This window comes from Sciurus vulgaris (assembly GCF_902686455.1).
Source record: "Sciurus vulgaris genome assembly, chromosome: 3".
Classification (NCBI taxonomy): Eukaryota; Metazoa; Chordata; class Mammalia; order Rodentia; family Sciuridae; genus Sciurus; species Sciurus vulgaris.
In genome coordinates this window covers 51,020,601-51,035,747 of record NC_136463.1, presented here as the reverse complement: position 1 = coordinate 51,035,747, position 15,147 = coordinate 51,020,601, and the positions used below count along the sequence as shown (strand labels likewise).

Below are 15,147 nucleotides of genomic sequence, written 5' to 3'. Positions count from 1 at the left end.
GCAGAAGCCTTGGCCTCAGACCAGGGTAGCACTGTTGATCCCTCTTGTTCTGGAGCTTCTGCCTCTTGGACTACGCTGCTACTGGTTCTTCCAGCTCTCCAGCTATAGACGACCATTTTGGACTATCCAGCTTCTGGGCATGTAAGCTAATCTAATAAATCCCCTTTTTATATTCATACTTCCTGATTCTGTTCCTCTGGAGAACCCTGACTAATACAGTGCCTATAGCTGACAATACAATATTGTGCCCTTCAAAACTCATTAAGAGGATAGACAACAATAGCAACAACCCCCCAACCCCCACCAGAATATAATACCAAAAGGACCCAAGGAAACTTTGGATGGAATTGGTTGATTCTATCACCTTAACTGTGATGATGCGAACATAAGTTGTGTATGTTAAAATGCCACATTGTACACATTAAATATGGGAAGTCCCAGCTAGGCACGGTGGCATGTGCCTGTAATCCCCGTGATCAGAACACAGAGGCAGGAGAATTACATGTTCAAGGCCAGGCTCAGCTACTTAGCAAGACCCTGTCTCAAAACGAAAGATAGAAAGGGCTGGGGATGTGTCTCGGCAGGCCACCTGCCTAGCACCTGGGAGGCCCTGGGTCTGACCTCTAGCACACCCCCTCCACACGCACATGACATTGTGCAGTTTTTTGTGTATTAATTATAGGTCAATAAGGCTGTTAAAAATCTACATAGCTGACTAGCTGGGTTACATTTGTCAACTTAATTAAACTCTTCAAACCCCAATTTTCCCATCTGTAAAATAAGGAGCTAAATACCTATTGTGATTGCATTTTTGTAAAGACGAAACTGAATTATCAGCATGAAGCACATAATGTCTTTTTATTGGATATTAGGGTAAGAGGTTTGCCTTTACTTCTGTAGGTAAGCAGGAAGTGTGCTTCCGCCCTCTCTTTCCCTTTTGACAGCCAGCCACAAAGGAGAACTTGTGGATTTAATTGCTCAGAGCCTGGAACCCAGTGGATTTTTATATAACTTTCTGACCTATGTATGTTTTCATCTTCCTACAGTCTAATAGCCACATAGAAGTCACAGTGATTCTCCCAAAAGACAAAATTCTCCCAACTTTCTGTTTCTTACTTAATACATTCCAGCATCACCTGTTCTTAGAATAAACTCCAGTCCTGATCATATTTATAATGACTTGTCAGTTCCACACCATCTCTTATTACCTTCTCTCACATCACTTATTACCCACTCCAAACTCCCTTCTTACTATCTGTGCTCCAGCCCCTTTGGCTATTCTGATATTATGCTAAAGTCTTCCTTGCCTCAGGACCTTTGCACATGATGTCTCTGTTCTATTATGCTTTCCTGGCTGCTTATACAACTGGCATCTTCTTATTCATCAGATGTTTCCATGAAAAGTCTTCAAAAACCACCTAAATCACTCCAGAGCCTTTGCCATTTACTCATCGGCATTGTATCATGTTAATTGCTTTGAAATCTCCCATTGTTTTTCAATTATTTTTCATTAGCTTACTTAATTATACCATTTCTTCCATAATAATGCAAACTCAGTAATTCGTAGTGAGCTTACATAACCTATTATATCCCCAGTGCCTGAAACAGTACCTGACAGATGGTAAGCACTCAGTAAATTATTGATAAATGTGTGAAAAATATTAGGCCAAAATTACTTCCAGGCAGAATCATTGTGAACTGAAAGCTAGAATCCAGGAGCTGATCATGAGGGCATGTGGATGGCAAGCAGGCAGGCAGGGAGGACTGATGGAATCTCTCCTGTCTGCTGTCTCTGTGCTTACAATCAGGTTGATAGTTTGGGGCCTACCCTGAAAACCTGATCAGATTTAATTTGGAGAGGAAAGAAGCATTAAGCCAATGCCACATTTGCTGTTCAGGTTTGCCAGAGAGCTATACTGCAGCACACCAGGTGTAATGTACAAAGCTGCTCTCCCTGCCCTCTCCGTTGCAGCCACTTCCCCGCTCCCAACTACTGTCAGTCTGTGCACATCCTAGCTAGCTATTGGTTCATCAGTCACCTTGCAAGTATCTTCTCCGTCATTGGTCCCCTGTTAGGAATTCCACTGTTTCACGGTAGCTACCCCGCCATATTTTTTCTTGCTTTTCTCTCCTACTCACTTTTCCACTCTCTCTAGCACATGCTCTTTCTCTTTCCCTTTCTTTTCCTCTCATTTTCTCTCTCACCCTGCAGGGAGACACTCTGTTTGCTTAATAAACTCCCTTATGTGATTTCCCCTGCCCTGCGTGGTTTCCGTGGGATCCCTTACACCAGGTGCCTGCCATCAACTGAGTAGTAAGTCCTTGGATTGTAATTCTGCTGTTGCTCCTAGCATAGGTCCTTCAGCATTTATGGGCTCTGGATGTGATCATAACAAAACTCTTCAATGAATCGGTAACGTGTTAATGTCTGATCTGGAACCACAGGGTTAATGCACAAACACTGAATACTGGGGTACAAAGAACTACTTGGGAGGGACAGAACTCTGGATCCAGTTTAGAACCATTTCTGGCCGGGCTTAGGCTAACGGATTCACTGATGAAGCGACTTTGCAACTGAAAGACCTAATTGGGGCTGAAGAAGGCATGTCCTGGACCACACTCCCAAATAGCAGGCTTACAGTTTTGGCTCAGGATAGAGAGTTTTTTCCTGGAAGTGGTTTTATTTCTCCTCGTAGAATGCACGCGAGGAAGGCTGCACGGATTCTGGCTGGAGAGGAGGGCAGGGAGGGAGCACTTCAGATTCTAAATTTTAGAAATCGATGTTGTGCTTGGGACTGACCTCGCACTGATTCTCTGCATTACAGATGAAGGGCCCTTGTGGTTTTAAGGCAAGGTCAAGAAGTCAAAAAAAAAAAAAAAAGAGAGATTAGATAAGGGGACAAGTGAATTAACTAACGCAGGAAGGATTAGCGAAGAGGGGAGGAGAACCTATAGATGTCATTTGTCTCTAAAGACACAGGTTTGGGCAACTCCAAAAGTAGCACATAATCAAAGAAAGTTTGGGGCTTTCTGGAAGTCTTAAGAAAAGCCTATGGCAATGCAGTTAATTTTCTTGGGAGACTACCAGCCAGAGCTAAGTTCATGGGTTGACTCCTGGCAAAGCTGAAACCCAGCTTTCTCTTTTCCTTTCCACTCAGTCTACCCGCCCCCCTCCTGAGTAATAGTCTCTTTTGTGGCTTCAGGATAGCAACATGGCACTAACGATTTTGCTTAAGGAAAGCTATTTTTGCAGAAGATATACCTAGTCTGCATTTTATGTGTGTGTATGGGTGGGAGCGGGGTCTTATACAAGAGAAGAAATGCATCTCTTATGGGTTCACCTACTTGAGGCTCTTTAAGATAAAAAGAGTCAGAAATTCTGTTTAGTAAATAAAAGGAAAATGATTAACTCAAAGGACTTAGGGTAGATCAAACTGCAGATTGAATGTCTACAGGGTTTATATACTGCCTTCAGAGTTCTTTTGTTGGTGACTGTCACTCCCCACCACTCAGAGTTTGTTTCAGTTTGCATTTATTTTTAATTAGGTTTTGTCCCATGTGGTAACAAAATTTTGTCTTCTGCGAGGCCTGCAGCCCCAATCACTGCAAAAGCTTACGTTGTCATTAAAACTCTTGCTATGTGAAGAAAAATATTTTTTTAAGTGCTGGCATCTATATAAGTCCCTCCAAAGGGCTTAGATTAGTCTTGCCTGGGTCTTGTGTCCAAATTGAAACCAAGGTATGCAGGTTGTAGAAATTAGGTCACTGATGGCCCATCTTGGTGATGTTCCTAACTGTGGTGGAGAAGGCAAAGCCACTTGACCGATAGCTTTATCAGAATCTGATGCGTGTGTGAGGGGGAGGGGCTCAGTTACCAAAAGGAAGGAAAGAACACACCTCTTATATACTGACTTTTCTGTGCATTTGGAAAGCAAGACATGGAAGTTAAGGATTAAATTAATTTCTTTTTGTGTCTGCTGTTTTCCCACATTTTTATTGGTGCATCATGATTGTACATAACGGTGGGATTGGTTGTTACGCATTCATACGTGTGCACGATATAACAATGTAATTTAGCCAACATCACTTTCCAGTATTTTTCCTTTTCCTGCCTTCCCCCGACCCCTTTCTTCTACTCTACTGATCTCCCTTCTATTTTCATGAGATTTCCTCCTCCACCCCCACACCCATTCACCTTTTCCTCCCTGACTGCTGCATGAGAGAAAACATACGACCCTTAATCTTCTGAATTTGGCTTATTTCACTTAGCATGATAATGTTCTCAAGTTCCATACATTTTCCTGCAAATGACATGTTTTCATTTTTCTTTATGACTGAATAAAACGCCATCGTGTATATATACATGGCATTTTCTTTCTCCATTCATCATTGATGGGCACCTAGGCTGGTTCCATAGTTTGGCTACTGTGAATTGTGCTGCTACAAACATGGCTATGCATGTATTGCTATAGCATGCTGACTTTAATTCTTTAAGATAAATACCGAGGAGTGGTTTGACTGGGACACATGGTGGTTTCATTCTTAGTCTTTTGAGGAACCTTCCTGCTGATTTATCATTGGACTAATTTCAGTTTAGAAGTATCAAAAAAACAAGTACCCCAATGTGTCACCAGGAAGTTAGGGTGAGATCTTTTTACCTGATTAAAGCATAACAAGAAACTAAGGGAAAATTTGCTCTATAATTTTGGGAGAATTTTATTTCTAGAAGAGAAAGAGATTTTCACTTTCAGACCTTGATTTGTTTTTGGTTTACTGTTGTTAAAATTCAGCCATCCTTATTTTGTAGCTCAGGCTCTTTGTATAATATTGAGGGAACTGTTATGGGGCGCAACTTAAGAACAGACTGATCACTGTTGGGGGCTGTGCCATGTTGACTGCGCCAGAACGGCACCTGATCACATCGGCAGCGAGGAGGTTAATTGACATAAGCACACTCAGGTGATTTATCATCCACACACACACAATGTATGCACATGTGTTCTCAAGCACTCCTAATTGTGCCTGCTCGGACATCTAGCATCTTGCTAATCTTTGCATAAGAGGCGTGGCCCTGCTCTCCACCTCCTGGAGGTGATATAAGCGTAGGCAGAGTGAGACAGCGGGACACAGCAGCTAGTACGGAAAAGCGGCGGCAGCTAGCAAGCACAGCAGCTAGTAGAAAGAAGAGTGGCAGCAGCTAGCAGAAAGAAGCGCAGAGAAGCCATTAGCAGAAAGGAAGAAGAAGAAGCAGCAGCAGCTAGCAGATAGAAACAGCAGCTAGCTGAACGCGGTGGAAGGCAGATTGCAAAGCAGAGAACTGAGACGCATCACTCAAGCACCCTAGGTAGATGCACCCTTAGTTTCACAGGATGCAGGACGCACCAGTAAGAAGCAGTAGACCTTAAGTAAGGCGTAGCAAGTCTCTCTTCCTCTAAGCTCTAAGCAAGCCTGTCCTCTCAAAGTCCTCTCTTAAGCAAAGGTCTCTCTCGTCTCTCTCTCTCTCCTCTCAAAGCAAGTAAGCCTCATTTCCTCTATCCTCTATAAACAAACAAGTAAGCAGTGCACTAAAGAGAAAGATAGAAGTAGCTCAGTTTCCAGTCCACCACCCATAAGACCCATGCAAATTGTTGCTGCAAGCGGTGACAAATATCCGCAGATTTGATACCGCAAAGAGCCAGTGACAGATCACCACTGAGAAGTCCAAATTTGAGAGTCTTTATTAAGCTGGCCAGCTGACTGTCTCACACAATGCCCCAAAAAAATGGCTATTGGGAGAACAGCCCTGACCACAGGTTTGTAGGGGTTTTTATACCAAAAATCACATCAATCATAAGTTGTCTGTTGCTATGATTCAAAATTACAAACTAACATCATGAGATCATCGACAGAGGGGAAGTGGGTCCAAACTGACCCTTACCTAGGTACAAACTAAAGAATGGTTGCTAACATCCACACAATTACTGTTTACATGGTACATTGGTTACTACATAGGAGTTGCCATTGTAGATTATTAAACATGTCACACCAAGTAACTGATGATGGGCACAGAGGCGGGGTGTTCCCATGGGAGAACTTATTTCCTACATAACAAGGAGTCTCGGAGCAAATTGAGCCTGTTTAGTCATTTTCCTTAGAGTCTGGCCTATAACATTCTCATGGAGCCAGATCTGTCAGCCCATCACAGGAACTTTATTGGTTGTGCATATTTGGGGATGGAAAGTTATTAGAGATAACTAGAGAACTAGAGAAAAATGTTTTTCCTACCTTCATCCTCTCTCTCAACACAAAACTTCTGATACCAGATGTATGGAGGTTTATTTCCTCACACATGAAGCAATTCTCCAGGCTACCTGAGTAGCCTCTATTTCATTTGAATCCTGATGCTATCTACGTGGAACTAGCATCAGCCTCTATGGCTGAGTTCAGTCCCACAAGACTGCCCCTCCCTTCAGATGCCAATCAAAACTAATGGGTTGTCACCTAACTTCTGACCAACTGGCTATATATAAATCAGAGGTTCCCATGACACCCTTATCCATGCTTGATCAATTTGCTAAAACAGCTCACAGAATTCAGAGAAATATATTTGTACATTTCTTATAAAGGATATTACAAAGGATACAGATGAATGGATGCATATGGCAAGTCATGGGAGAAGGGGTGCAGAGCTTCCATGCCCTCTCTGGGTGCCCTACCCTGCATGCATCTCCACATGTTCAGCTGTCCCCAAGCTCTCTGAACCTAGACCTTTTGGGGTTTTATAGAGGTTGAAGATGAAGCTAAAAATTCCAACCTTCTAACCATGCCTTGGTCTTTTCTGGTGATGCCCCCTCCCAAACCAACCTAGGTGTCCCCAGCTACCAGTCATCTCATTAGCATTCAAAAGGCACTCATCACTCCTTTAGGAGGCCATAGATATAAGATGCACCTATGACACCTTATTTTATATGTATATCTTATCATAACTTGCAAATCACTAAAGTAGATGTGAATATTTTTATGCTGTGCTTTGGAATAATCCAGTTGTAAAGTATCTTTGACCTCTTTCAGAGATTCTGTGGGTCCCAGATATACTGTTGCTCCCAGGTTTCAGAGATGGTGCAAAGAAAGCGTGGAGACTCCGTGTGGGTGTGCTCCTGATGTGCCAGTAGGACTTCTCACCTTCCTGTAGGGGCAGCCATATCCCGGTTGACCTTAGGCTTGCTTGTTTAGACCTCAGCTTAAAAGAAGAAAGATTGTGTGAGCTGCAGTTGGAATGATAATTCTGCCTCTCTCCCCAGCCTCCCTCCTCTTCTTATGAAAGAAGGTGTGACTTGTGCTTGTCCTCGTGACAATCCCCTTTCTGACTTTTCTACCCCTCCCTCAACACACACTACTGCAAAATGTGCCTTCTGGGGACACACCCATTCAGTTTCTCTTAGGAATCCACTTCCCTTATGCCTAAAGGCCATAAAGCATTCTTATTCAATATGAACCATTCTTTTCCCAATGAATTAAAACACTGCATCTGTCACATCAAAATGGCATATATTCTAGGACCTAATTCAGGTTCTCATTTTTACTTCACTCATCTGCTTGTCTATTTCTATAAAACACTATAGTGATTTGATTACACTGACTTGATAATATTCTGATGCCTGATAAGACAGCTTTCCTCATAGTTTTCTCTTGCTTGCTTTATTAGCCATTTTCTGCCAAATGCATCTATTCTGCCAAGTGAAAATTTAAAGTAATACATGCAATTAAAAAACGCCTGTAGATAATCTAGTAGAATGGCAGTAAATTCAGACATTAATTTAGTGAAAATGGACATTTGGTGACATTCAGAGTCCCTATCAAAAAACTGGTAAGTAAAGCATTTATTACAATATCTGCTATGTAACTACTGTGTTAATGCTAGTAATTATCATTATTATCATTTCAATATGTTTGAATCTTGATTTTTTTTTCAGTAAACATTAAGATGTAACTTCTACACTTTTCTTCTTAAAGTTATAGGAATGATATAATATTTTGCAGTGAATGGAACTTTTTAAATATATCATTTTAAGTATTTATAGCTAGTTAGCTAAAAGATATTCTTTTTAATTATGCATTTTGGATCCAATTTTCCAATTACCTTACCCTATTATCTTATTGATTCCAACTCAAATATTTGAATTTCATATGTATGGTCATGTCATCCTAAAAAAATGCTACATACATTTTCTCAGATTTCCATTTTAAAATTTTTTCCTCTTAAATTATTTTATTTTCCCCAGTGGCTTGGGAATCTGAGGCAGGGGGATCACAAGTTCAAAGCCAGCCTCGGCAACTTAGCAGGGCCTAAAGCAACTTAGCCTATCTCAAAATTTAAAAAAAATATATATAATAATAAAAAGGGTTGGGAATGTGGCTCTGTGGTTTGAAGACCCTGGGGTTCAATCCCTGGCAAAAAATAAAATTATTTTATTTTCTGTAAGTTAAATGGAAATTTACACAATGAAATCTCAAAAGACCTCAGGCATGCCTACTAACCTAGTTAGAAGTTCTTCTCCATGCATCTCTTTTTTTCCATAGCAATTTCCCCAAACATTTAAAACCCATAAATTTTACTGTATATGCAGCCTAAACCAGAATAATCTATGATTATATCATTTCACACTGTGCAAAATCCTTAAAAAGTACTGGTACAATAGAAAAAATCAGTAGCAAGGAAATTTTATTATAAGACATTCATATAATTTGGTCCTTCTCCAAATCAAACTGATCTAAAATAGACACCATCTCTTTAAACCTCTCCAATGAAGTTCTGACAATGATCTATATGCCCTAGAACAAAAGAGCAATCGATGCAGTACCTTGCAAAAGGTCAAACAGCATATGCCACATTAAAAAGATGAAAAAGGAGCCCAAAGTTATTAACAAAGCATCACATGCACAAAATTAAAAAGAAAAAAATTAAACAGGAACTTTGGAGTTATTTATGATAGCAAATGTGATTCAACAGATGATATAAAAATTAAGAAGACATTCAATGCTATATGAGAAAACTAGAGGGGATTTCACAGATAATGGAGATTTAAGTCCTTAACTTTTTTTTTTTTATTTCAAATGTGTTGTAAGAAGGACACAACCAGCATTATTTCACAAAGACATAAATGTATACACCCCAGCAACACAAATGTTTGCCCCTGATTATTTATATTTTTTCTAATATAAATTTAGGACTTTGGTATATAAATAAATATGCATTGCTACATATACCTTGGTAGTACAGCTTACTAACAAATCATCTGAGCTTACATATTTTTAATTAATGAGAGCAGGTCTGCTTTTGATGTAGGGAAGGGATAGAAGAGAGGATAAAGAATAGAGATTGTCCATTTTACGTCGTTATGTTGTTGTTGGGAGCTTGTAGCAGATGTTCCTGTGATTGGAAACATCAATACCTCTGCATGCCCAAGTGTTAAGTCAGGAAGGCTGGTGACCACCCCGACAGCTTCCTCACTCAAGTGATCAGCTCTTTTCAGTTTCCTGGTAAATGTGCTTATCTTCTGTACTGTGGATATAAGTCTGGCAAATCCATCAGTCGCTTTGAAGCTGAGGTGGAGATTTCCAGCTTAAAAGTTGTCAACTCATATAACTTTGGATCTACCCCATCTAAAGGCCTCTGCTTCTCCACTCCAACTGGGTCAGGTAGAGACCTGGAATTGATCAGAATGTGTGTGTTCATCTGTAGTGTCATGGTACTTTTGACTTATGAAAATCATTATTTTTTCCTGCAGCAGAGAGGGGTTTCAATGGTTTCTTGGTGGGTTCTAGTATAACTAATCCTGCTGTATTCATTGGCAGTTTAACAGGCTGCTTCTGATTGCCCAATAAAGAGAATGGTCAGGGCGTCTCTTCCCAAGGAGCACAAAAGCTTCTTGTTGCTATGGGAACTGCCCCACTGATATCTCAAGTCACATGTATCATGGATATCCTGTGGTTTGGTCCACACATCCAGCAGTTCTCACTTCCAGCTAAGACCTCTCTTGTTTTTATTGGAAAGGTACTTGTTTCCAGCAAGTGCTTCAGGATAGTAACTTCCTTTTCAGTATTAGGGACAAATATGAAAGGAAAACATGCTTTAAAAATTCACTCCAGGTGGTTAAGTAAAGCTGTCTGAATGGAAATGACTGATTCCTGGAAATGGCCACTAACAACTGCTCCTTTGGAAGTTGCTAGAGGGATGTTGTTCATCTGGAGGGTTCCCAGAGTATTGATATTTTCATCTGTCCAATGTGACTGCCAGACTTCCTTTCAATGATGAGCTTCAGTAGCCAATTGATCTCCAAAAGCAGTCCAAGAACAACTATCTTTTTGTTCATCCCAAATCATTCCAAACTGTGACTTTGCTAGGAGCAGCTGAACTGAAGTTGGCAAAGTCATCAATCTTGAAAAGCACTGCTATCTTCTTGAACATTGGGCACTGAATAAAAATCTCCAAACTCCCTATCTTGCCCATTATTTTGGTTTGGAAATGGGTTCAGTGCCTGTTCCACTAGACTTTCTTGCCAACTGATGTTCCTCTGAGAAACCATCGGAAGTCTGTTTTAGGTCTGACTCATTTCCACTTGGCAAGAAGTAGCATTTGTATCTCCAAACTCTCCAAACACATCAATTGGTACTCTAAAGTGTGGAAAGTGTTCTGAGGACTCTTCAAAAGTGATATTGCTCATTGAATCTTGAGTACCAATAACCAGAAGAGGAGTGGTGTCCCCAAAGTCATCCTCGTTGGTATTGGTGCAAGTAACGATATCATTCCTACTATCATCATTTTTTACACTTACAGAGTCATCCAAAACATTTTCTTCTATAGGATCCATGTTTGGGCTTTGGGAATTAGTCAACTTTCTACTACTTTCTTCTTTGGAAGAAACAACTTCTTCATTAGCATCACAAGTTTTAAAAGAATCCATGCACAGGTCAGCACATTTTGAAGTAATAAATCAAGATTTCCATCAGTTTTACATTCCTCTTTCCTAAAAGCTTCTGATAATTAGCTGAGTCTACCAAACTCCAAGCATTTGATGGAATACTTGAATTTAAAAATTCATCCTGTAGCAGTGTTGGAAGTCCTTGTTTTTCTGCACTGAAACCTCTGTTATTCTCTAAGCTTATTTTGGAAACAAACCTGATCCTCTCCATCAATGTCTCCTTTATGATCAAAACTCCTACTCGGAAAAACTTCTTTTACAGAATTCGGTTCATTGACTGCTCATTTTGTTGCTTTCCCGAATGGTTAGTGTATCATTATCATTTAATCTGCACATATCGTTTCTTCTAGTTGTATCCTTTTCTTTTTGGAAAATGTGGTAAAATCTGCAAATTCCTCAGCAGGACTACATGCAAAGTCTAAACTATACCCAGTGTTCTGGGTGCTAAGAGGCTTTTATTCCTTTGAATTAGCTATATTGTCCAAATCATCTCTTCCCTGAGGATTTAGTTTTCAGCCCTGCAAACCTGGAGAAACAGAATCTCCAGAGGAGGAGGATTTTGCCTCTCTAACAGCTTGATTTGATGATGGATATTCTTATCAGTTCTAAAATCTCCTGGAGAGAACTTCTGAGTGTTTGAACATTCTGTCTCTGCTCTATTAATTCATTAAATTTCTTGGACTTTCCATGCCATCAGTGGGAGTATCTAAGATTTTAGATGAAATAATTTCTTTCCTGGTAGAAAGTAAAATATCAGGCTGCCCTTTCCCAGGAGTAGAAAGTTCAACTGTGATGTCCTTATCATTACCATTTTTAAAGGATTTAATGAATGTAAGGCTACCTATGTTTTCTGAAATCACAAATTAGTATAAAATAGATTCAAAGCACAGACTCATCCTTGGGATGAGTATAATCAGTGATATAAAAATCAACAAACCCTATGCTAGAAGGTTTCACTTCTGAAAACCCACCAAATTCTGCAAATTCATCCTCTCCTCATCCTCTGCTCCACTGTCTAGTGGTGGGGAGGATAAAGATTACCTGTGAATGATGTCTGGCTCCACTATCGGTTGCTTTTGGAGAATTAATTTACCCCTGGCTTGTTCACAGTGGCTGGGATGGGCAGGACTCAGGAAGGCTGGAGGACCAACTCCCCCAGGAAGGACCAGCTGTTCCGCGCTGGTGAGAGCAGAAGGCAGGCTGCTCCCAGCCTGTCTGGGCAGCAACACCACAGCAACCCACCTGTAGTTTTGGTGCCGCTGCGGGGTCCCCATCTCACTACCTTCTGCCCCTTTCCACAGAAATTCCTGCCCACTCCTTTTCTGTTTTTTAAATGCTTATATCCAGCAAAGGTAGCTTGGCCAACCATAGATGCTCTCTCTCTTTCCACCTATTGAGAAGACAAACCTGTCACTCTCTATGACCATTGAAGGGAAAGAGCAAAGGGCTGGACACAGAGTAGTAAGCAAAAGTTTAATAGAGGGGGAAGTGAAGGTAACATGCAGCATAGTGACTGCACAGACCACCTCAAAGAGAGGATGGTATGGTGCTCACAGGGCTGGAGTGTTTAAGGAAACCAAGTCCCTTGTTCTTACCTCGATTTCCCTATCCCCTTCCATTGGTTTATTACCCTTTTGGATAGCCCTCAGCGGATTTTCTTTGTCAGGGTCTCCATATTCTGGTTGGCAATGTCACTGGGCGGTTGCGACACAGTTTCCATAATAAGGGAGGGTTCTCGTAACTGGGTTGCAAGAGATGATGATGACATTTTCTGGAAACTGTAGTACCCCTTGAGGGGTTATAATTAACTATAGCTGTGGTGAGGGAGGGTGTCTTAACATACCAGACTCCACTTCCCTGTTGCTCATCTGTTTCTGTTAGGGTCCCTAGGATTTTAGGTAATAATTCTCTCAAGGCAACTTAGCAAGACCCTGTCTCAAAATTAAAACAATAGATAATTAAAGTGCTGGGGAATGTAGCTCAATGGTTAAGCACCATGAATTCAATTCCCAAAACCAAAACAAAACAAATGACATCCCTCAATCTTGACTTATTCTACTTGTTAGGAGGAAGTCACTGAGCTCAGCCTGCGTTCTGTGGGAAGAGAGAACACAGAATGTGAATACTAGGACAAAAGATTCAGGGAGGTAATTTAAAAAGCCGTCTTAGCACACAAGTTCAGTAGTGTAGACTTCATCAAAAATCAGTGGAAAGCTATCAGTAGTGTTTTTCACTTTTCAAAGAAACAAACTTCATTTTTATGGATCAAGATCAATGTAATGTTTTACATTTTTTCTGTTCTTTTTAGGTATTTGGTCTTGGCTTTTTCTCTTAGAAAAAAAAAAAAAAAAAACTTGTTTTATGGTTTGGATATGAAAAGTCCCCCAAAGACTTCCTGCTTGAACATTTGGTCCCCAATGCAACAATGTTCAGAGGTGGGGTTTTGGGGGAAGTGATTGGATCACAAGGGCTCTGACCTTCTTAGTGGATTAATCCATTGATGGCTGAATGGACTACTGGGTGCTAGTGGAAACTCTAGGAAGTGGGCCTGGTTGAGGGACGTGGGTCACGGGGTTTGTGTGGAAACCTATTTCTTGTGCCCAGCATCTTGTTCTCTCCCTCATACTGCTTCCTGGCTGCCATGAGTTGAGAACTTTCCCCACCACTCCCTTTCACCCTGATGCTTTTGCCTTGGAGTCAGCTGACCATGGACTACAATCCCTGAAACCATGAGCCAAAATAAACTTTTTCTCCTTTACATTGTTCATGTCAGGTATTTTGGTCACAGCAATGAAAATCTAACACAATTGTTTAGGAGAAAATTTTAAATTTCCAGATAATATACCTTTTTCCTATTTTAGTGTTTTATTTTATACTTATTTCTGTATTTTTATTGCTTCATATTCATGAAACATGTTATTTTTAATCTGAACTATTTTCCCCCTTTTACTCTGATATATTCTTACATATTGTGTGAAATTTGTTTATTGTGATCATGGCTTTATTCTACTTCATCTATCAAGTTCTGAGAAAAATGCATTAGAATCTCCAGTGGAGAAAGAGTTTTCATTTCCCCTCAGGGGGGAATTTTATCATCCAACTGTCAATATTTTCTTGTTTAATGTGTGATAATTCATGAGGGATTTTCATTATGTTAGAAATTGTATCCTTTATTAGTTTAAAGAACTCTTCCTTGTCCAATGTAATGATTTTTCTTGTCATTTTTTGCACTTATTTGTTATATGGTTGAGACCACCCCTTTCAATTCTTGAGAGCATTTTGTTTTAGATACTTCTCTCAGGTTTTGTTTTTTGATATCATCTGCTTATATAAAACTGAATAAAAGATTTTAAAGTGGGTTTATTAAGCTTATTCATATTTTTTCATTTATTATTTTGTACTGGGGATTGAACCTGGGGCCTTGTTATCACTAATTACATCCCCAGTACTTTTTACTTTTTTCTTTGAGGCAGGGCCATGCTAACTTGCTGAGGCTGACCTTGAACTTGCCATCCTCCTGCCTCAGCCTCCGAAGTTGCTAGGATTACAGGTATGTGCACCTTGTCCAGCCTGTCTTATTTTTAATCATCTTGTTTTACTATCTTTCTATTCATGCTTCCTTGGGGGGGAAAAAAAACCACTCTGTATACTCATTTTTGTTTTTGATTGTTCTTCCCTCTGATAATGTGTAAGTTCTGGAATACTTTCTCTTTGTTCTTGTAGTGGTTGTTTTCTAAAGTTTTCTTGAGTTTTTACCTTTAAATAGTATTTAGTGGTACAGCACTATGTAAGGTAAGAAACTTGGCATATGTCTTAGTTCAGGCTGCCATAACAAACTGCCACAGACTAGGTGATTTATAAACAAGAGGCAATTATTTCTCACAGTTCTGGAAGCTAGATGTCTGAGGTCAGGGTGCAAGCATGGTTAGGGTCTGTTGAGGGTTCTTTTTCCAGTTGAAAATGGCTAACCTTTAGTTGTATCCTCATGTGGTAGAAAGAGGGTGAGGGAGCTCTTTGGGGTCTCCTATATAAGGACATTAATTTCATTCATGAGAAGGAGCTTATGGCATTATTTCCCAAAGGCCCCACTTCCTTTTATGTACTATCACCTCATGGTAGTAGGATTTCAATATATGAATTTTGGAAGTACACAAACATTCAGTCCTTAGTAGTACAATTCCCATTT

General features: G+C 40.2%; 1 pseudogene across 1 annotated transcript; it reads right to left on the bottom strand.

The window, feature by feature from the left end:
* Nucleotides 1–9,259: 9,259 nt before the first annotated feature.
* Nucleotides 9,260–10,958, bottom strand: LOC306655975 (aftiphilin-like; annotated as a pseudogene). The gene has a single exon. The product of its transcript is annotated as an aftiphilin-like (transcript).
* Nucleotides 10,959–15,147: the final 4,189 nt, after the last annotated feature.